Below are 23,084 nucleotides of genomic sequence, written 5' to 3'. Positions count from 1 at the left end.
AGAAACTACAAAGTAAAGAAGAGTAACCACCAAAACACCAAGAAAAAAGAACCTAGACACCGTGATGTTGCACCCACACTGAAGGTGTGCACCTAGGTATTACTTATCCACGTGTGTACACATCTTTTTAATGAGAAATATAGTGAGAAACTACAAAGTAAAGAAGAGTAACCACCATAACACCAAGAAAAAAGACCCTAGACACCGAGATGTTGCACCCACATTGAAGGTGTGCACCTAGGTATTACTTATCCACGTGTGTACACACCTTTCAATGAGAAATATAGTGAGAAACTACAAAGTAAAGAAGAGTAACCACCATAACACCAAGAAAAGACCCTAGACACCGAGATGTTGCACCCACACTGAAGGTGTGCACCTAGGTATTACTTATCCACGTGTGTACACACCTTTTCAATGAGAAATATAGTGAGAAACTACAAAGTAAAGAAGAGTAACCACCCTAACACCAAGAAAAAAGAACCTAAACACCGAGATGTTGCACCCACACTGAAGGTGTGCACCTAGGTATTACTTATCCACGTGTGTACACATCTTTTTAATGAGAAATATAGTGAGAAACTACAAAGTAAAGAAGAGTAACCACCATAACACCAAGAAAAAAGACCCTAGACACCGAGATGTTGCACCCACATTGAAGGTGTGCACCTAGGTATTACTTATCCACGTGTGTACACACCTTTTCAATGAGAAATATAGTGAGAAACTACAAAGTAAAGAAGAGTAACCACCATAACACCAAGAGAAAAGACCCTAGACACCGAGATGTTGCACCCACACTGAAGGTGTGCATCTAGGTATTACTTATCCACGTGTGTACACACCTTTTCAATGAGAAATATAGTGAGAAACTACAAAGTAAAGAAGAGTAACCACCATAACACCAAGAAAAAAGAACCTAAACACCGAGATGTTGCACCCACACTGAAGGTGTGCACCTAGGTATTACTTATCCACGTGTGTGCACATCTTTTCAATGAGAAATATAGTGAGAAACTACAAAGTAAAGAAGAGTAACCGTCATAACACCAAGAAAAAAGACCCTAGACATCGAGATGTTGCACCCAGACTGAAGGTGTGCACCTAGGTATTACTTATCCACGTAGATGTGCAAATGTGTGAGAAAATATATTTATTATGCAAATTAGCGAAAACCACATAGAAAGAAATGTTAGCGTCATAGTTAATCAACAGTATTATAAAACTGTTTATAGTAAATGGCATCATTTAGTGTTGAACTTCGGCTTAACGTTGATCTGAAATCAGAAGAATATTTTTCAAGATTAAGATATGTTTTTATAATAAAATGTCGTACATAGAATCGTTTTATCCAAGAGATGGGACTAATGAGGCAGTTCGGATGAAATACACAAACAAACAGTATTTTAACTCATTTATGATTGAGATTTAAATAAGTAAGAGATTGTGTAAATTTAAAAATGTGATGTATATTTAACCAAATATACCTCGGAAAGAAATCCACATTCAAAAAGGACCCTTGTTACATATAGTTTAATAGCCAAGTCAGAGGCTAGTTAAGACACCGGTAGGGTTTGCTTCTATTTTGGACTTGATCAGAGTGAGAGCAGTTAGCCTAAATCATCCGTCGTTACCAAATATTTTACACGTATAAGAGTACTTTTACTGTTATTCATGAACCGTGATGACGAGAAAACCCACTTGTAGAGAAAATTATGTATTTAAAAACGGCTGGAATGGGTTGAGAAGGCAGTAATAGAGGAGCGAACAACGTTTCGACCTTATTCGACGTAATTAACTCGGTATCACATATTTGTTTATTACCGGATTTAATCTGTAAAAACGTACTTTTATGTTTAGCTTTAGCATAAAAAAATGTTTTATTTGTGTTTCGGTTTATGAGAAAATATATTCAGGGTCTTAAAACGAAAATGTGCGTTTGTTCAGTAGAGTTCTTACGAAAATGCTTGTAATACTTTGGGACCATCGATGTATTAAAGTAGTAACAATATAAACAAGTAAACCAGAGTCTATAGGTTCAACATTAAGGACAACTATACACCGATATCCCTTTTGTAACTTAGTGAGAATTTCCAAACAAAGAAACAAAATAATATTTAGAGATAAAAACGTCAAACTTCTTTTCCAGTAGTAACACCTGGAGAGAACTTTTACAACATACAGTTTTGTGTTTCTGGTACAAGGTATGGATTCTCTATTAAAAATTAACAAAAATTAATATATCTTTAGAATGTTCTCTTGTCTCCTAGTGGCACAAAGATATGACTGCAAATTTCCAACGCTAGAATCCGGGTTTAGATACATGTGGTGGGCATAACAGAGATAATCCATAATGTAGCTTTGTGCTTAACTACAAATAAAGAAGAACTAGAATTGTTTTCATATGAGACATAAATATATTTCCCGAAAAACAGAAGAACAAATTATATGATCCTTTTCCAGCCTTTCTGACAGTCAAAACCATCAAATGTAACAAAATGTATAAAAAGAAAGTTGTCAGATGTGATTGAGGTACATGTTGTTAACACAACTAATTAACACATTTAAAATATGACAAATGTAACAAAATGTATAAAATGAAAGTTGTCAGATGTGATTGAGGTACATGTTGTTAACACAAGTAATTAACACATTTAAAATATGACAAATGTAACAAAATGTATAAAAAGAAAGTTGTCAGATGTGGTTGAGGTACATGTTGTTAACACAAGTAATTAACACATTTAAAATATGACAAATGTAACAAAATGTATAAAATGAAAGTTGTCAGATGTGATTGAGGTACATGTTGTTAACACAGGTAATTAACACATTTAAAATATGACAAATGTTACAAAATGTATAAAAAGAAAGTTGTCAGATGTGATTGAGGTACATGTTGTTAACACAAGTAATTAACACATTTAAAATATGTCATCTTGCTTGTTGTTTATTTGTTGAATTTCTCAAAAAGCTACATCAATGCCATCTGCATTAAGTCTGAAGAGACAAACTAGAGTGGAAGCAGATATTGCCACCCTGTTAGGATTTGACCTTCACTGTTATAATGAATATATGTGTCCAATGTGTGGAGTACAGCTGGTCTGGATGATGACAAAATGAATACCACAAAACAATTGTTCCAGACATCGTCATCATAACCACCATGGGTCACTTTGTTACTTATAGCAAGGCTAATTCATTATTTTGTTCCTTATGGAAGTAAGGTAATATTCAAACGACTGTCATATGAGCTTTAGGCTCTGCAATGTATAAATACATACATATACATAAGTATTACTTTAAAGTAAACTGTATGACAAAGTACATTATCAGAATAATGTAAGAAAGAAATATATGAAGAAAAGAAAGCAACCAATACAACGTTCAGTCAGTCAGATCATAATGTTGAAATACAATGGTTGACATTGGTTCAACAGGTTGCTCTGAGAAGTTTGAGTGTAAATAAACATGAACTTCATCGTTATAAATACACAAGAACTTACGGGGGTGTATCTCAGTGGTAGAGCGTTCGCTTTGCATGCAAAAGGCCCCGGGTTCGATACCCGGCACCTCCAGGTAAATAGGCGATTGTACGAGAAGTGAAAGTTTTTGTATATTTGTACTTAACTGTTACCATTATGTCTGAACTAGCATACCGTACACCACGATTTTTATAAGAATTTTCTCACAAAACCATCAACATAATTTCACAAAACAGAAAACTAAAAAACAACCTTACAAAAACAGACATTAATTCCATTAAACACCTAAAACAAGACAAAAACATAAAAATTCTAAAAGCAGAAAAAGGTAACGCTACAGTCATAATGAACACGAATGAATACATCCAAAAAATGAATAACATCCTATCAGACACGAACAAATTTAAACCAATACACACAAATCCAACAAAGACACACGAGACGCAACTGAACAAATTACTACTACAAATGAAAAAGCCAACACAATTTCACAAACACTTTATTCCTACCAACGTAAAACCGACTCACGCACACCACAAATATACGGCATCCCCAAACCTCATAAACCAGATTGTCCATTACGACCAATAATGTCCACATATGAATCGTTTAATTACAATCTTGGTAAATACATAGCATGGGCATTCTCCAAATATGTAACCTCAGCCAGCTCATTCATCAAAGACTCTTTTAATTTCAAGTCTAATCTAAATCAACTTAATCATAAAGCCTTAATGGCCAGTTTCGATGTTACATCCCTCTTTACAGAAGTTCCAACCACTGAAGCCTGCAAGATAGCCTTAGAACTCTATATCCGAGTCCCTAACCCAACCATAGAAATTCCTAGTAACCAGTTAGCAACCCTAATAGAATTCACCACGATAGAGACAAACTTCATGTTCAACAACCAAAACTATATACAAACAAATGGCCTAAGCATGGGCAACCCAGTATCACCAGTTCTAGCCAATATTTTTATGACACTAGTTGAAACACAAGCAATTAACCCAGCATTACATCCACCACTATACTGGTACAGATATGTAGATGACACGGTTGCGGGATTCAAATCTACTGAACACATACTTAATTTTTTCAATCACATTAACTCTATACATCCCAACATTAACTTCACATGTGAACAGGAAGAAAGCAATCAAATATAATTTCTTAACCTCAAAATTACAAGAACCGACACACAATTCAAAACAGAAATCCACCGAAAAATCACCCATACTGGACTATACATTCCTTGGGACTCAGCACATGAAACAAAATAAAAACTCAACATACTAAGAAACCAAATAAACACAAACAAAAACCGATGCTCACCAGATAAAATTAACGATGAATCAGACAAAATAAAACAATACTTCATCAACATCAATAAGTTTCCTCCACAAACCGTAGAAAACATTATACGCAAACACCTAGACAGAAAGCAAAATCAACCAACTAAAGTAAACACATCTCACGAATCAAAAAATCACGAAACCATATACTGCTGTATACCATATATTCCTGACATCAGCAAACAAATAACCAACATTTGGCAAAAACTAGTAACAAAATACGACATTCCAGTTAATACCAAATTTATTCAAAAACCAGGCACAAAACTGAGGTCTATACTATGTAAAAACTACACTGACAAACACCACACCAACATTATTTAAAAAATACAATGTGATAACTGCCACAACTTCTATATTGAGAAACAAGTAGAAAATGGAAACCAGATTCAAAGAACATAAAAGTCACCTTCACACGTTTTCGAACACTGCAAGTCAAATAAATACAACATAACCATAGAAAACACTCAAATACTAAATAAAGAAACAAACATAAACAAACGCAAAATTAAAGAAGCCTTACTTATACAACAACTAAAACCCAAAATAAACCAATATAAAGGAACGCCTTTATACCTATATTAATATAATAAAATAAATAAAATTATATATTCAAACATCTAACACCGCCCTCTACATTCCAACTTTCAGTTACACAACCCCTTTGAAACATGTGGTCAGCTTCCGGTCAGTTAACTCTTTCTTTGTGAACCTGACGATGACCGAAGAAGATCGAAACGTTGTTCGCTCTTCTATGTAAAATATTTTCTCAACCCAAACGAGCCGTTTTTGCATATAAATTTCTCAACAAGTGGGTTTCATAAATAGGTCATGTAAAAAATATAAACTGATATATTCAATATTAGTTTATATAAAAAAATTTACAGTTTTCATGTTGCTATACCTTTTGCTTTTTCCTTGTCACACCAAACATGCTCGTATAATTTTTAAAATATCGTATCTGTGAAAACAGCTCTTGAAAGTGTTGGAGATATCCTGTTACTTAGACACAATCCAAAAAGGGATCACAAAAGAGTCAGCTGGTAATGAGTATCAAATACAGGTTAGATTTCGAATGATAAAAACTTATAACCTACATGTCCTAAAACCATCTATTACTCGCTGTCAGTGTAAAACACTTAGATATTTCAGTAAAAGGTGAGCTTATTTTACAGCGAAATGAATTGATAAATAAATAAAATTTCACTGAAAACATTTTATTTGAACAAAATATTTTAATCGATGTTAAAGAATAGACTTGTGTCAAGATTGACTTAAGTATAGTAATAATAATAATATTTATTTCCATCCATTTCACAATGTGTTTAGCCTAACATGACCCGGCTTAGCTAGGTGGCTAAAGCACTTGTCTCATAATCCGAATATCACGGGTTCGATCCCCCATCGCACCAAACATGCTCGTCGTTTCAGCCGTGAGAGCGTTATAATGTGATGGTCAATCCCACTATTCGTTGGTAAAAGAGTAGCCCAACATTGGCGGTGGGTGGTGATGACTAGCTGCCTTTCCTATAGTCTTACACTCCTAAATTAGGGACGACTGGCGCAGACAGCTCTCTTGTAGCTTTGTGCTTAATTCAAACCAAACCAAACTTGTGTTAAGAGTGCTTAAATAATGATAATAATATCTGATTATAAAGAGTCAAGAAACATTGTTAAGAAACTCCGGCATAAATCGTTTCGTATCGTGATAAAAAAAAAATCCCAGCACGGCTCAGCACGTACACATTTTCCTTGTAAAGGTCGTCGAGTAGATTCACTTTTACACGAAACTTGTTTTGTAAACCAGGTTATACGCTACTCAAGTAGACAGCGATAAGGCACCAACCAGACTGGTAACTCAAGTAGTTACTAACTTAGTGTCTCAGGAATGTGGACGAATCAGTTGTTAACAGTTACATAACAAGGGTCGTGTATGTATAAACATGCTCTATGGTAGTGTTCTTCATACTCATTCTACGGACAAGTATGTAGACCAACATTTGTTTCATCTGGACAAGAATCTATTATTTTATTTTTCATGCAAAAAAACTAGAGTAAACTTAATCTGCCTTTCGGAATGATTCTATGTTACTTTAGTACATTAAGTGTCAAAACATGGTTTATCTTGTTATTCATTTTAAATGACAATTGTGTCAGTTAATCACTTTTCTTTACAAACTGAAAGTTTTATAAATAACTTACTCATATTCACACACACATAAAGCTGATGATGTAAGTGTGAGAGATTATACATCTTTAAAGGGAGACAACATCAAGATAAGACTTCATCATACATTTTTAAAGGAAACCCTCGTTTTGAAAGATACAAATCGTCTACGTCATCGGCACCCTTCTGATCTGGGTAACTCAATGTTATTGTGGATTCTTGTGCTACTTACCGATGTGGATCATTTCATAAACAGCTTCAACGCTGATTTGTATTATAAGAAAGGTCATTGTGTACACCTTCGTATTTGTCAGAAAATGACCATACAATTGCAGGTTTGTTCCACAGAAGTCTTACCATATACAGTATCATTACATCCAACTGATTACCACAACAAACTTAGCATTATCTACTGGAACGTTTACGAAAGAGAAATTCGTTATATCATATATTTAATATGGCAAGAGTAGATTTGTCTAACAGAAATATTATCATACATAACATCATTACATCCATCTGCCTACCATTTCAAACTTATATTTGTCCGTCTAGATTGTTATCTAAGAATGTCATTACATGAGTCTGGCAGACGAATTTTTCAATCTATCAAACGCCAGAAATAGTATTAACAGTGTGGTTAACTAACTTATCACCAGAGTAGTCATAGAAAGGTTCTGTAGTTTGACTGTTAGTTATAATCAAGATTAATTATTACTTATTGTAATTATTATATTCATCTGTAATCAGTTATGACGTTCTTATAGAGAAGGTTGAGGCAATTCGTGATGACAGTTCCTTTGAACCAAGACAAATATAGGTCAAAAAATTTTTAAACCAGGTTGAAAAACTGGAAATCAATGACAGAATTTTTAGAACTGTTTGTAATGATAAGAACAGTTATGTTTGTTAGTTAACCATGGACATACTCCTTCTGTATAATGTGACGTAAACAGGATATGCAGTTTTCAGCTGGTAGCGAGACTAGACCAAATCTGTTTCGGTTATCACCATACTGGCCTAGTGATTCAAAGTAAGCAGGACGTGTGTACATGAACTTTTTAACATTCCTACACCCATTTCTTTGCATCATTTTAAATTTCAAAAAGAAATGTAGATTTACAAATATTACAAAGTAACGCAAATATTACTCGACGTAACTAAAAAATTAGAAATTATCAAAAAATTGTAGTAGCTCGGCCTGAAAAAGAAGGTTTCTTTTAAAAAGTAAAATTATACTAATTATACAGTTTACTGTAGCAGACTGGTCTATGTATTATATAGTTAAACTGAGTGACATTAGTATCATCAGAAAAGCATTTTTAGAGCTAATTAACAGTTTTAAACGACACATCACACTTACGCAGACGGTGTTCAAAGCGTTGCATGTGACGTTCTTCAAATGACAGAATCTGATGAAAGTAAACACCAAGAACAATAAATCTGGCTTTTGAAAATCCAAACATCATCAAACATCAAGTATCAGTATCTACACCTTATTATATATATGTATATGTACGTACAATCGTAGGTGTTAGTCGGAAGGAAAAAGAGCGTTCGGAAAAAGCGTCTCCAAAACTATGATGATTAAAAACACAACAAATATTAGATATATTCACACAAATAAACAGTAAAAGCACTTAGTCATCACTACCTACCGCCAACTATTAGATTATTGTTTACAAACGAATAGTGAGATTGATCGTTAGTTATAATGCCCTCACGACTGAAAGGGCGAGCATATTTGGTCGCGGGTTCGCATCCCTGTCGCGCCAATCATGCTCGCTCTTTCAGCCGTGGGGGCGTTATAATGTGACGGTCAATCCCACTATTCGTTGGTAAAAGAGTAGCCCAAGAGTTGGCGGTGGGTGGTGATGACTAGCTACCTTCCCTCTAGTCTTACACTGCTAAATTAGGGACGGCTAGCACAGATAGCCCTCGAGTAGCTTTGTGTGAAATTCCAAAACAAACAAACAAACATATTTGGTAGGACGGGGAATCGAACGTCGTGAGATTCTGATTGCGAGTCGACCTTCCTAACCAACCTTGAGGACAAATGTGGAGTTTCTAACATGTTTTATTCTCAATCTAACTTCAGTACTAATGTATATATTTTCATAGAAATTCCTTCACAACTAAAGTGTATATCTTATTATATTTTTAAAAAAATTCTATTGAAGTAACAACATGTGTACATGGAGAAAAACTTCGTATAGCAGTTAATATGTGTACAAACTAAGCAAAACGTATAAAATGCAAAGTTATACACTTTGCTTACAATATCTACAACTGAAATAAACAGTACTTTCTGTAACTATATATCCTTGTATTCTATCAAGCAAATGTCTATTTTTGTTTCTGCTCAGCTGCATAAGTTAAGTTGAATAAACAAATAAAAATAATTAATATTATTTGATATTTTAGATAAAAAGAAGTAGGACAACATGTTTCCCATGATGTTCAACAACAACAAACAAATTAACAACAGAAGAAGTTTTTAACCTTCCTTCAAGATATGGGTGTTTTATGTAAAGTTTATCTTTATCAAACACCTTTTCGTAGTCAACATTTTTTACCCCAATGGTGTCAAGAGGAAAATTATTTTACAGACTGCACAAACATTTGTATTATCCTCTCCTCATAATGATATTTTCATAGAGATAGTTCGTACATTTATATTAAAGCTATAAATTAGGATCTAAACATGTCCAATTTCATATCTCAAACGCTATTACGATGTCAACCAAACGTATACCAACCAGTAGAAACCATTTGTAACCATTGACATCATAAAACAGCGCAATTTTAGATTCGGTATATGTGTTAGAAGAGGACAAAAAATAGTTGTTCCATTACATAATGTACAGTATGATAGGTTTAAGTGACAGTTCTTTTTCTGTCATGTAGCAATGTGCATATTCAACACAAATTCTGGTTCAATTCAATAGACTGACAATATTTTTTCTTTGAATTTTAAATAAAAAGTGAATATTGACTGTTATATTGTTAAAAATCCTTAGAGACCACGCATTAAACTTAGTAACACAGCGCCTTGAACATAAATAACGATGCGTGATTACGTTTTATTACGTTTTCAAATACGACAACATGTCAATTTTATTAAAGATAAATGGTATGCTATCATCAGCCATATCTGTACTAGTGATAACACAAGAAATGTTGTCGCTAGTTGAAGTTGTTAATGCTCGTAGTATTCGTAAGCCTGGACAAGTTGTTTTTTATACTGGGAAACATCTTCTGAATCAAAGATGGAATACTTACACAGATTATGCGACAATAAAAGATCCTATTTATAATGACGGTTATGCAGCTCAAAGAGGAAGGGATGATGAGACTACTTTTCGCTCAGTCATAAAAACTGTATCAGAAGATCCAGGAGTCAAGACTTCTTCCAATAAAATATCAACCAGCAAGACCAAGTCCTCCAGTAAATTATCCAACTCATCATTTTCAGGCCACAAGTAATAACAAACAGTACGGTCGTTTTTCTTTAAAGAAGGAAAATAGAATCCCACATGTTATTTCGTCAGTTAGTAAAGAACCAGATATAAACAATCTGCTACCTTTTAAAGAAGAAATATTTGTGAATCCAGTCATTCCTACTGATATGGAGTTTGAGAATGAGACCATTATTACGGACCAATACGAAGATGAATCTTCATTTTCGATAGCTTGCAAGCGTAAAAAACTTTTTGTTCTGATTATAAAAGCAGTAATTGGATTCCTGTGTGCCATTTATGTAGTGGCATACGTTTCTTACCTCATGATGATAAAGGGTGAAGGTAGGTATCTGACAGAAGAACCAAAGAAGATTCTATTGGGCAATCCTTGTACCCCTAAAAACAGCAAAGAGGTCTACTTTTAACATATAACCTCCAACCATAATACCATGTTTGTTTGTTTTTGTGTCAACATTTTTATTTACATTGATTATAAGTATTTAATTGATTATTTCTGTTCGTGTTTCAAAATTTAGTAATTAAAGCAAGTAAATATTTAAATGATATATGAATTGGTGATGTATAATTAATTCAAATAAAGAATTTCAATGTTGAACTGATGTCACCAAATCTCTGTTTTCTTTTAACCCTTAAACGGCGGCCATCATCAATTGGTGCTGCTACCTACAACATTTCTGCTGTTTAAAGGATAATTAGTCACTTTTTTCAGTAAATAATTTTTTCACTGCTATCAAAATCGTACTTTTTAACATGATTGACTGAACTTAGCCATGAAATCAAACATGAAGTTTACATTTTTGTTGACAGCAAATATTTGATTATAATCCAACAATTTATATAATGTTTTGTTTTCAAAGTGTGCTAGAAAAAGTAAAAGGATGTCTGTGAAATAAAAAACGCTGAATTAATTTTCTTTTAGACAAACAAAAAGCCGATCAAAATTATGTTAAATTAATTGTAAGATACAGCGTGTCGAAATGAGATGTTGTTGTTTCTACCACAGCATTGTTATTTTGTAATCTCCATGCTGTGGTTATAAGTTGGGAGGCCTCAAATTTTCTTTTTTCTATCAAGAGGATCTTAGACTAAAAGGGATTGGAACCGCTGATGTAGTGAAACAATGAAATTACCATGTCTCACAAGTCCACAAGTCACACGTTTCAACCAATGGCCGACATGAAATTATAAACCAAGCCAGGTGTAGTGGTTTCTGTACTGTCGTTTTAATAGGCTGCTTTCCAAAAGTTCACATATAGATGCACAACCACATTACTTGTCCCCCTTCTCCACTACGGCGGCCCATGTTTTTTAAACCTATACCACAAGCCTGTGCACTAATTCATAAGTTCGACTTACTGTTCAGAGAACTGACTCACTGATTAAAACCAGTTTCTCTCCCAGCTTTGTTTATTTGTTTTACCCCAGCTATCACAAAGCTCAGACCTTATCATTATGTGGTGATCTAACTCAACCTTCTCCAGCTATCCAAGGCACGTTTATGGTAGATTATTTGGCACCCTGAACGTGAAAGTGGGTTTTTCTCGGGGTACTCCCGTTTCCCACCACAGCAAAATTTTGGGTATTTCTTTACCCAGGCCCTGAAAAGAGGTCCGTAATCACGTGTCAACGCTGTTCCTATATCTTTCTACATTTCTTTAGTTCACGCAGCATCTACAATAAACTGTTTTCCTTTTCTTCCCTCTTTGCCTCCCAGCTCGTGACGTCATTTTTCCCTATCACAATGTAGCTTGCTCTTCCTGTTCTCCTCTGGCTCTTCTGGTCTTCGGCATAGCTACATCCGACTAACCCTAAGTCGACCATAAGAAATCAACCACGACATAAACAAACCAAGCCTTTATCTTACTCTTAAAGATGACTTTAACCTTCATACAAGTGTGGGGCTGAAGAGAAACAAAAGTTTTTGAACGCCCCAGGTTTGCCTTTGGTTTGTCTTTAAAACCTAAACGACTACCAAGTTTTAATAGTAATAATAAAGTTCACAGAAAAATCTTCAGTAGCTTCAGACTTAAAAACAAATGTAGCAGTATTTATTCTTTTGTTTTTACTTGTTGAAACCGATTAGTACATCCAATCAACGAGAATGTCAAAAATTACACACAAAATTTAGAACTATATTACATGGAAATATCTGAATAAAGATATATGTTAGTCAGGAAAAATAGAAATTTATAAATGTTTCTGGACGTGGCTTCAGAAAACAAGAGGTCTGGGCTCTTGAGACTTTTGAGGCCAAGCTAGTTTTAAAATTGTTTATATAAACAAAGCTCAAGTTGCCCTCCCATGCATATCAGCCATTTGATTAAAAAATACATTAATGATACTGTTGTTTCAAAATTACTTTCGTTATAATAAATTTGGGGATATATATATATATATACACACAAATTTCTTACGTTTTATTTGTTCATAGTTAAGAGCAAACCTATAATGGGCTGTCTGTGCTGTACCCTCATCGGCTATCGAAACCTAGTTGCTAGCGTTATAAGTACGCATACTTACTGCTGTTCCACTGGGAAACTGTTTGTTAAGTGCAATGTTTTACAATGGACTATTTGTGCTTTACTTACCAATGGTATCTAAATCTGAATTATATCGTTGTGTGTCTACTGACAGGGCTTGGTATAGCCAGGTGGTTAAGGCACTCGACTCGGAATCTGAGGTCGTGGGTTCGAATCCCCGTCACACCAAACATGCTCGCCCTTTGAGCTATGTGTGTGTTATAATGTGGCGGTCAATTCCGCTGTTCGTTGGTAAAAGAGTAGCCCTTCTCTCTAGTCTTAAGTTGCGTAATTAAAGACGGCTAGTGCAGAGAAACCTAATGCATCTTTGCGCGAAATTCAAAAACAAAACAAAGTCCGGAGACATTAGGAGGAAGAGGTCTAGTGTACCTGACCCTCCTGGGTATACAAATTTATATACCCAAACACCTAGAGAGAGAGAGAACACTAAGAGGTAAAGATATGAAGTTCTCAGATATACCCCTGAGTCATGAGGACATATTTTTTTAAACGCAGTTTTTATTACTAAATATATTTCAGCTTGAAAGTTATTATTCCCAAAACTGCCAAGTCTGCGGATTTTTAAGAATATTAAAAATTCTAGTTCCCAGTTTTTCAATGACTTAAAGCCAGAGGGAGCAAAATAGTTTGGGGGCCAGGAAACAACTGTCTCTTCAGCCCTGCCCTTAATCCGGCTTGGAATATTTAATTTACTACAATGGAAATATATTCATTTTAAGCTACATTCACTGCATCTAAAAAGTGATACAACTTGGTAATCCATTATTGTATTAAAAAAAAATTCAAATCCTGTCATGATAAACTTCGAAAGTTTCTTTATGAACATGTTTTTAATTAAGTTATTAATATTTTAATACCGTGTAGACTCTTATTATTGACAAAATATATTGATTAGAAAGAAAACGAAGAATATAGTCGTAAAGTATAATTTAACATCTTGTTTGCTGTCACAGTATATAAAAACTTGACTAAATACAAGTTCTACACTTTTAACTTCACTGTATTTTTGTACAAACTGCTATGATTTATGCTTAATTAAAGAAACGCTTATAACCAAATAACTTGTACATATTTTGTTAGTAAACTAACAGTAAAGAGAGAACACGATTCATGGAGCGTAAATTTTAATACCTGCTTTAAGAAGGAAGCAGACAGAATAGACGAGTGTCGTGTTGTAAGCATTAATTAACTCAGTGTAAGTCTAGAAATATTGTCAACAAATATCATAATATAGTATAGAATAACATAAAGTTTTTCAGATAGTTTTGAGTTAATGCTTGGGAAAAAGATTTTCCATTGAGTTGATATCAAACAATATCAGTTTCACCGACAGTTTAGAGCAAACTTTAATCTCTGATTTAGTAACAAATTTTGCAAACGATCTAAAATCAAAATTATTTTTCGGTTTGACATCGAACAATATCTGCTCTTTCAAGCAGTCTCAGCGAAAAGTATCTCTTTTAAAATCATTCAATAGGAACTCTTTCTGACAGTCCACAGAACAGATTGTAACCTTTAAATAAAAAATAAATAATATCAGCTCTTTCAGGCAGTCTATAACAGAAATTAACTGCTGATATAGCATCTATCATTGTTATTCCTTTCAGATGGTCAGTAGTGAACCTTAACCTCTAATTTAATTATTTAACGATATTAATTCTTTCAGATGGTCTCTTGAGAATGTTAATTCTAATTTAATATATATATATTATAAACTAATTTAATTTATGTCTACTAATTACAATAAAGAGGTCCACTTCTGGTACAGTGTTAAGTTTTCGGACTTACAACGCTAAAATCAGGTTTTCGATTCCCCTCGGCATACACAGGAAATAGCCCGATGTGGCTTTGCTATAAGAAAACACAGACGTAATAAAAGGTTTATGATATATAAAATAATGCATCTTATTAATAAAGAAGAGATACTTTTGAGTAGAAATACAGATTCAATAAAAATACTTTTGAGTAAAAACACAAGTTCACTAAGATGAGACCTACTTTTGAGTATAAACAAAATTAATAAAACAAGAGCTACTTTTGAGTAAAACCACAAATTCAATACATAAGAACAACTTGGGAGTAAAATTAGATTCAATAAAAAAAAAACCTACTGGGGAATGAAACAAATTCAGTAAAACAAGACCGACGTGTTTGTAAGTGAAATCACAGATTCAATGAAACAATAGTTATTTGCGAGTAAAAACACAGATAGAATGTGTTCACTGAAGCTTTTTGCGATTTTATTTTTTTACTTTAGTCAAGTTCTACTGATGCCTTTTCAAAAGACGTAAAATTCTTTTGTTTAAATCATCATTTATTTTATGTAGAAAGAAAGATGTAACATACCATTAATGATAAAATTATTCCCACTAAAACACAGAATATACATTTGTTTTATGTAATATTCAGTGAAATTCATGGCTGTAGTTTCACAATACACAATGACGCACTTTGAGAAAAAGCTTATAAAATATCTGTTCCCAGCTAGTGACATGTAATGATCTTATGGCATGCATGAGATCCGTACTTAACCATTAGTAGGGAACTTTGGTTCGCAGCTCGTGCTATCTCATTATAAATCTTTCATGTAAAGTTCTTTCTTTGACCTATCGTATGACAATGTCAAAGTTCATTACAGAAGATAAACGGGACTATGAAATCATGGGTCGAAGATACGAATTTGTAATAACTCCGTAACATTGACAGCTTGTACAAGGTTATCTTGTAGCACCCTAAAGTGATTTGCCCCAGGCTCTGACGCCCAGACTGGATACATTCCAACCAAATTGGTCTTTGAACGAACAACAGTAAAAGTTTTATGGATAATGCGTGTTCAGTGAAGTGTAGCTGTTTATTAAGCTACTGCAGCTTATAAACTTCTATTACAAAGGGGAAAAGCACTTACAAAACCATTGAGACAATCTGAAGAAGTTAGAGATCTAGATGATACATCGCACAGTTTCTGTTTGTTTTATTAGTGTATATGTTGGCTAAATCTTCATTGGTGGTTTTCAACTAAATCTATGTGTTGATATGCAAAATAAATGGTATATAAATAGCGTCGATTAACATACAATAAACTACTTCTGTCTTGTTTTATTTGTTTCGTTAAGAATTCACCTTGTTTTTAAATTGTTCGAGTAAAATAATAGAATTTATTATCAGAAACATTATAATGTGAAGAAGGAATTAATTTGTGAGCAGTTAAAGGTTTTGCGCATGCTCCAATATCAAACTACGATTTAGCTCACGGGGCTGTCATTGGCACGACACAGGCGTGAGAAACAGCATGCTTCGTATTTCACTCGACTGACACATCGTTGACAAGTTTAGGTCTCTTTCAGTTGCTCTTTCCAATGACCTGTATGAAATGTAGTTTATTGTTTAGTAACGTTTCATAAACTCCAAAACATTACTGTACAAGAGGAAGTCAATATGGTAATAACAGCTTCTGCTCTTATCTTAACACGTTAATGTGTTAGTTATAAAATTACATTGTAATACGTATGTACTGTGAAATGGGGTAAAAACATTTTCTTAAACATCATATGTTCCGAATATTCCGCGAGAATACGCACTTGAGGACGCGTAAACAAATTCCCTCGTTATCATAGTTACTGGTCCCTCGTTGGGACGGCTGTAAGTTTACAGACTCACACCACTAAAACCCGAGATTCGATTCCCCGCGGTCGACACAGAAGACAGTCCAATGAGACTTTGCTCTAAAAAGACAAACAAGCATAATAATACTATATAATAAACGATAACACCAAATTTGTTATTTTTCTTTAATTGGACACTCAGTGTTTCGCTTTACCACTTAAACAAACTGTAACGGTTTGTGTTTTAGAGGAACTCTTCTGAAGAAGCGGAAAAACGAAACGTTGAGTGTCCAATTAAAGAAAAATGAGAAATTTCTTGTCATGAAGTCATTTGTTACTAGTATTTAAATTATTTTGTACATCAATATGCACTACGAAAATTATAGAATAAAACATAGTTTTCGAAAATGTTGCATGGTGTCAGTTTAGAAACTCACATCTATACACAAGATAGCACATTGCTTTAATCTAGAAGCCAAGAAAACTTTACTACATAAAACAATTTAACGTCGTAGATTACAGTAGACAACGTTGTATTTAAATAACTTACATTTGTATCTTTAAATACAAATATATATATATATATATATACACACTGTTATTAGGGGCTATAACGGTTCATAACAGTAATGGAAACAATGCGATCGCTACAACACTATTACAATATTGTTGCAAAACGTTATTGTAGCTACAATACAAAATCACAACCTCCCTAAAGGTTTTTTTTAACAGTCTCAGCAGTAATAAAATTACTTGTTAGTGTTTTGATTTCTCAAAGAAATTAATTTCGTGTATGCTGTCCTAGTTCCCTTTCCATGAAGAAAACAATAAAAGCAACTAATGTTGTGTTATTTGAAGGACATTTATTCAACTTCAGGCCGGGTATGGCCAGGTGGATAAAACACTCTACTCGCAATCCGAGGATCGCGGGTTCGAATCCCCATCACACCAAACATGCTCGCCCTTTCAGCCGTGGGGCGTTATAATGTGCGGTTAATCTCACTATTCGTTGGCCAAGAGTTGTCGGTGGGCGGTGATGACTATCTGCCTTCCCTCTAGTCTTACACTGCTAAATTAAGGACGGCTAGCGCAGATAGCCCTCGTCTAGCTTTGCGCGAAATTCAAAAACAAAGCAAACAATTATTTAATTTCAATACTACAAAATCCATTTGTAAAGGCAAAAATGAATTCAAGTAGTGTTGGATATTTAAGAGAAACAAGTTACAGAAAATTTCTAGATTATAAATACTCATGGTAAAAATTATCAGAATGAGCAACTAACTATACGTATTTGTCAAGACAAAAGTCGTATCAACAGTAATAAAATGATCAAAATCACTATAAAAATGTTTCCAACTCTGTCAATGGTTACATTGCTCCATTTCTCAATTACTGGAACAAACGTTTTTCAACAAGTTAACACCCTGTTAAAACTGCGTAAAAACTCTAAATCATTGTCATCTTATATAGTTATCTCTAAGCCTAAATTTCTACTGTAGATATTCCTCTGACGATATTGTTATGTTGGTTAAAATGGTTTATACTGAAGCATTCCCGAATGACAGATTTATGAACTGTTTATTCTTGACAAGTGGGTTTAGGAACTGTTTATTTTTCCTAAAAATCCTTTTCCTACGAACCTGCAATGAATCACTTGATTTTGCGACCAACACCCTACCCTTTTTGGTTTTGAGACAAGACCCATTTCCGGCTCCGTTGGTCTTTTGATTCTGAGTTCTATATTCTACTCTCTATCAGTCATTTGATTCTGAGACCCATTCCCAGGTTATCCAGTCACTTCGTTCTAAGATAAGTTCCTTATTCTTGTTTCAAGAGTATTAGAGGCAGTGCAAATATCGTAGAGTTTTAGTTTTAAAGCCTACTTCTAGAGTGGGACAACGTTTTGAGAGAAAAAGGTATGAAAAGTCCATTAAAGCTAAAACTCAATATTTATCGTTGCTGACGACTTGACTGCGATTTTTTGCATGTAAAGCACAGCACATAAACATGTAAACGTAATAGAAACAGTTTGCATATAGTGTGTTATAATGGGTCCTGGTTATTGATCTTTATTCGTTAACCGAAATTTTCATCAGTGATGTCATTTTCATGAAAATGCGCATGCGTCACATTCTTCATACTCACCTCAAGAATAAATACTTATCTGCTCTCCATTCGTTTTAAATTTATATTGTAACCAAGACGTCAAAACGATCAACAGGAGAATAATTAACTAGGTATACAAATACTTTATATAGTTGTTTTTGTGACTTTGAAAACTTGAACGATGTCTGCATCAGCGACCGTGTAGGTGTATTGTTACATCCTTTTGATCACGTATATTCCTCGCCCAGTGATGACGTAGTATATTACACATTACAGCTGCGGATAAGCCTACTTTACCATGTAAACTAACAACAGGACGTTCTTGGTGTATCTTGTACGTGTTAACACACACTATATGCTACAACAGCGTCACTTATTCAAAGACACATTTCTGCCTTTAACCTTTCCTAATTGAAAATAAGAACACGACTGATAACTTTAAAAGATATAATAAATAACAAAGTTTTGGTTTCAGCTACTAACCGTATTTGCTGAAAGCTTCTGAAGTTAACTAGCATCTAAATCACAGTCTGCGCCCTTCGAAGTGGACGTTTTTTTTAGTTAATACTAACTCAGTAATTCTTTCATAGTTTCTAATATGATTAAAAACATATCCTTCTGCTTAAATACACACATTCGTGTATTCATTCACGTCATTCTAGACGTAGAGTGTTCCGGCATGGCCAGGTGGTTGACGCGCAATGTGAAGGTCGCAGATTTCAAATCCCCGTCACACCAGACAAACTCATTCTTTCAGCCGTTGGGGAAGTGTAACATTATGAATAATCCCACTATTCGTTGGTAAAAGAGTAGCCCAAGAGTTGGCGATGGGTGGTGATAGCTAGCTGCCTTGCCTCTAGTCTTACACTGCTAAGTTAGGGACGGCTAGCACAGATAGCCCTCGAGTAGCTTTGTGCGAAATTCAAAACAAACAAGCTAGATGTAGAGTGAAACTGTCTTTGCTTTTTAATTTGTTTACTGTCATTACAGAGAAGAAGAGATCTGAAAAGCACCTGATCCTCCCAGATTACAAATTCTAAACAACGATCCAGCTTCCAGGTTCTCTACTTTGGCAACCACACTGGTGAAAATGAACGTGTTAAGTTTAATATTGGAAAATTGTCTAGTCGTATCAATTTACATACGAAAGAAGATAAAATAATTTTCTTATGTCACAAGTGTTCTTCATAACACCAAATCAAATACACGTTCTATTCCAAAATGCAGCAACAGGAACTACTTATATATTTTGATAATTGTAAGGAATTTATCTTCAAGAAATACACTCCCAATTACATAAACCTTATGTAGATACATCAGACCCAAGACTATGGTCATGTGTTATATATGTGTTAATTGTATATTTTGTAGCCTGTCTTCAAAGTTCGGTATCAGAAGACCAGTGAAAGAGAGAGGCCTCAAATGTCGTTATGAAAACCTTATGGTTAGACTTTGAGAAAGTTTTTATCGAGAAGATTGTAATAAATTATTTTTAAAACGAACTATGATTTTATAGCTACAGGTCTAGAAGGTATATATATCAGTGTGATAAAGTTAAAAAAAAAACAGGAAGATGAGCTTGTAACGAAATGTTTAGGAGGTACTTTAGCAGTGAGATAAAGTTCCAGAAAACAGGAAGATGAGCTTGTAACGAAATGTTTAGGAGGTACTTTAGCAGTGAGATAAAGTTCCAGAAAACAGGAAGATGAGCTTGTAACGGAATGTTTAGGAGGTACTTTAGCAGTGAGATAAAGTTCCAGAAAACAGGAAGATGAGCTTGTAACGAAATGTTTAGGAGGTACTTTAGCAGTAAGATAAAGTTCCAGAAAACAGGAAGATGAGCTTGTAACGAAATGTTTAGGAGGTACTTTAGCAGTGAGATAAAGTTCCAGAAAACAGGAAGATGAGCTTGTAACGAAATGTTTAGGAGGTACTTTAGCAGTGAGATAAAGTTCCAGAAAACAGGAAGATGAGCTTGTAACGAAATGTTTAGGAGGTACTTTAGCAGTAAGATAAAGTTCAGAAAACAGGAAGATGAGCTTGTAACGAAATGTTTAGGAGGTACTTTAGCAGTGAGGCAAAGTTCAGAAAACAGGAAGATGAGCTTGTAACAGAAATGTTTAGGAGGTACTTTAGCAGTGAGATAAAGTTCAGAAAACAGGAAGATGAGCTTGTAACAGAAATGTTTAGGAGGTACTTTAGCAGTGAGATAAAGTTCAGAAAACAGGAAGATGAGCTTGTAACAGAAATGTTTAGGAGGTACTTTAGCAGTAAGATAAAGTTCAGAAAACAGGAAGATGAGCTTGTAACGAAATGTTTAGGAGGTACTTTAGCAGTGAGATAAAGTTCCAGAAAACAGGAAGATGAGCTTGTAACGAAATGTTTAGGAGGTACTTTAGCAGTGAAATAAAGTTCCAGAAAACAGGAAGATGAGCTTGTAACGAAATGTTTAGGAGGTACTTTAGCAGTGAAATAAAGTTCCAGAAAACAGGAAGATGAGCTTGTAACGAAATGTTTAGGAGGTACTTTAGCAGTGAAATAAAGTTCAGAAAACAGGAAGATGAGCTTGTAACGAAATGTTTAGGAGGTACTTTAGCAGTGAGATAAAGTTCAGAAAACAGGAAGATGAGCTTGTAACGAAATGTTTAGGAGGAACTTTAGCAGTAAGATAAAGTTCCAGAAAACAGGAAGATGAGCTTGTAACGAAATGTTTAGGAGGTACTTTAGCAGTGAAATAAAGTTCTAGAAAACAGGAAGATGAGCTTGTAACGAAATGTTTAGGAGGAACTTTAGCAGTAAGATAAAGTTCCAGAAAACAGGAAGATGAGCTTGTAACGAAATGTTTAGGAGGTACTTTAGCAGTGAGATAAAGTTCCAGAAAACAGGATGACCTCGTTAACTTCCTTTATTTTGCCATCTGCAGTCTCAACTTAATACTTATATCAGTTTAACATGCTGATATAAATATTAATTTAAGACTGCAGACGGCAAGACAAAGGAAGTTAATGTTAATAACCAATATATTATAATAGAACCTTTGAATTATGACTCAATTTATTTCTAATCTACCAGACGTTTTAAGAACTACGTTTTAACCCTCTGCCCACCGTAGTTTAGTACTTAGCTTATAACACTAAAAGTAAAACTTTTAAACACTTAAAGTTGACTACAAACAAACAAAACATGTTAATAAATTTAAAGAACCGCGCGTTAAGACTAATAAAGTCTGAAAACTGCTTGAGTCTTTGAATAAATTAGAAGAAAACTTCATTACACGTCTAACTGGTAACAAACGAACAACGCTTCTAGAACATGGTCGAAGCACCCAGTGGCAACAAATTACTGTCGAAACACTGTATATTTGTTATTATCATAAATATCTAATAATGTTATCTTCCTTACCCATTCAAGACCTTTAATATTCTTAACAAGTGGTTAATTTTGAAATCATCTCCTGGTAGCTATTAGTGTTAACAACGCACAAAACATTCTGAAAGTAACATGTACTCCAGTGTCCGTATTCACCAGTTCTCTACACTGATTACAGTAACTCTTTTACAGTATTTCATCAGGTTATGACATAGATATTTATTAGATACGATGGAAGTTATAAGTTTGTTGTCTATTTTCACACACGATAAATTATATATATATTTTTAGTTTTATTGTATGTCCTCAAGGGAATGGGTCAGCGGTATTACATTGATTAATAAACGACTAATATCGTACCTTGGGTGGTTCTGGTGGAAAACTCATTTCCTGGAGGCTTGAGGTGCTTGAAGACCAAGACGACGTCAGCTCAGGACCCAAGCTGCTGCCAAAACTCAATACTGAACTAATGCTAACATTGTCCCTTGTTGGCGTCTTACAACGCAACGATAAGGCACCAAACTTGAACTGGAGAAATGCACGTGCTTTAGCATCCTCACATGTGAAACGCCAAAGAGCTTCTAGTCTACAAAATGTTCGTATTGATCAATGACTAGTTAAAAACCACGTGCAAATGATGTTTCAAGCAGACCTTAGCAAAACGCTCTGGTTCCGATACACAAACATCACCAATATTATGGACGTACAGCCAACACCTCACCTTTTATTGTCCCTTACCCACACCCCACTACGAGCGTTACTCTCAAATGTTGTAAATTTCACGCTGCATGTCGATAAAATTTCTAGTTGACGGACGCTGATTCAACTGTGTTTCCTCATTGGTTCAGGGAGTGTTTCTATAGCAACGGCCTTGCTTTTGATCCTCGCTGATGCGCTTGGCATTGACAAACAAGAGTATAGTTTGGGTGTTTATAAATTATCAAAGGGTAAAACCTAACACAACATCTGGGTTGTGTCATGCTT

General features: G+C 34.5%; 2 long non-coding RNA genes and 1 other non-coding gene across 4 annotated transcripts in view; 1 reads left to right on the top strand and 2 right to left on the bottom strand.

Annotated features, from left to right (window-relative positions):
• LOC143231593 (uncharacterized) overlaps window positions 1-23,084 on the bottom strand; it is a 161,667-nt gene that overhangs the window by 104,189 nt on the left and 34,394 nt on the right. The window lies entirely within an intron of this gene.
• TRNAA-UGC (transfer RNA alanine (anticodon UGC)) lies at window positions 3,507-3,578 on the top strand. Its single transcript has one exon. It is a non-coding gene; the product is annotated as a tRNA-Ala (tRNA).
• On the bottom strand, window positions 14,131-23,013 carry LOC143231586 (uncharacterized). 2 transcript variants are annotated; one of them, XR_013016998.1, is made up of 3 exons: window positions 22,461-22,944; window positions 16,536-16,745; window positions 14,131-14,874 (listed from the first exon to the last, which is right to left on the bottom strand). It is a non-coding gene; the product is annotated as an uncharacterized LOC143231586 (long non-coding RNA). The 2 variants fall into 2 exon arrangements; XR_013016997.1 differs by lacking the exon at window positions 16,536-16,745 and having other exon boundaries at window positions 22,461-23,013.

The sequence above is a fragment of the Tachypleus tridentatus genome, chromosome 1 (genome assembly GCF_004210375.1).
Source record: "Tachypleus tridentatus isolate NWPU-2018 chromosome 1, ASM421037v1, whole genome shotgun sequence".
NCBI classification, from domain to species: Eukaryota; Metazoa; Arthropoda; class Merostomata; order Xiphosura; family Limulidae; genus Tachypleus; species Tachypleus tridentatus.
Note: the sequence above shows the minus strand (reverse complement) of the source record. Positions and strands in the feature narration are given on the sequence as shown.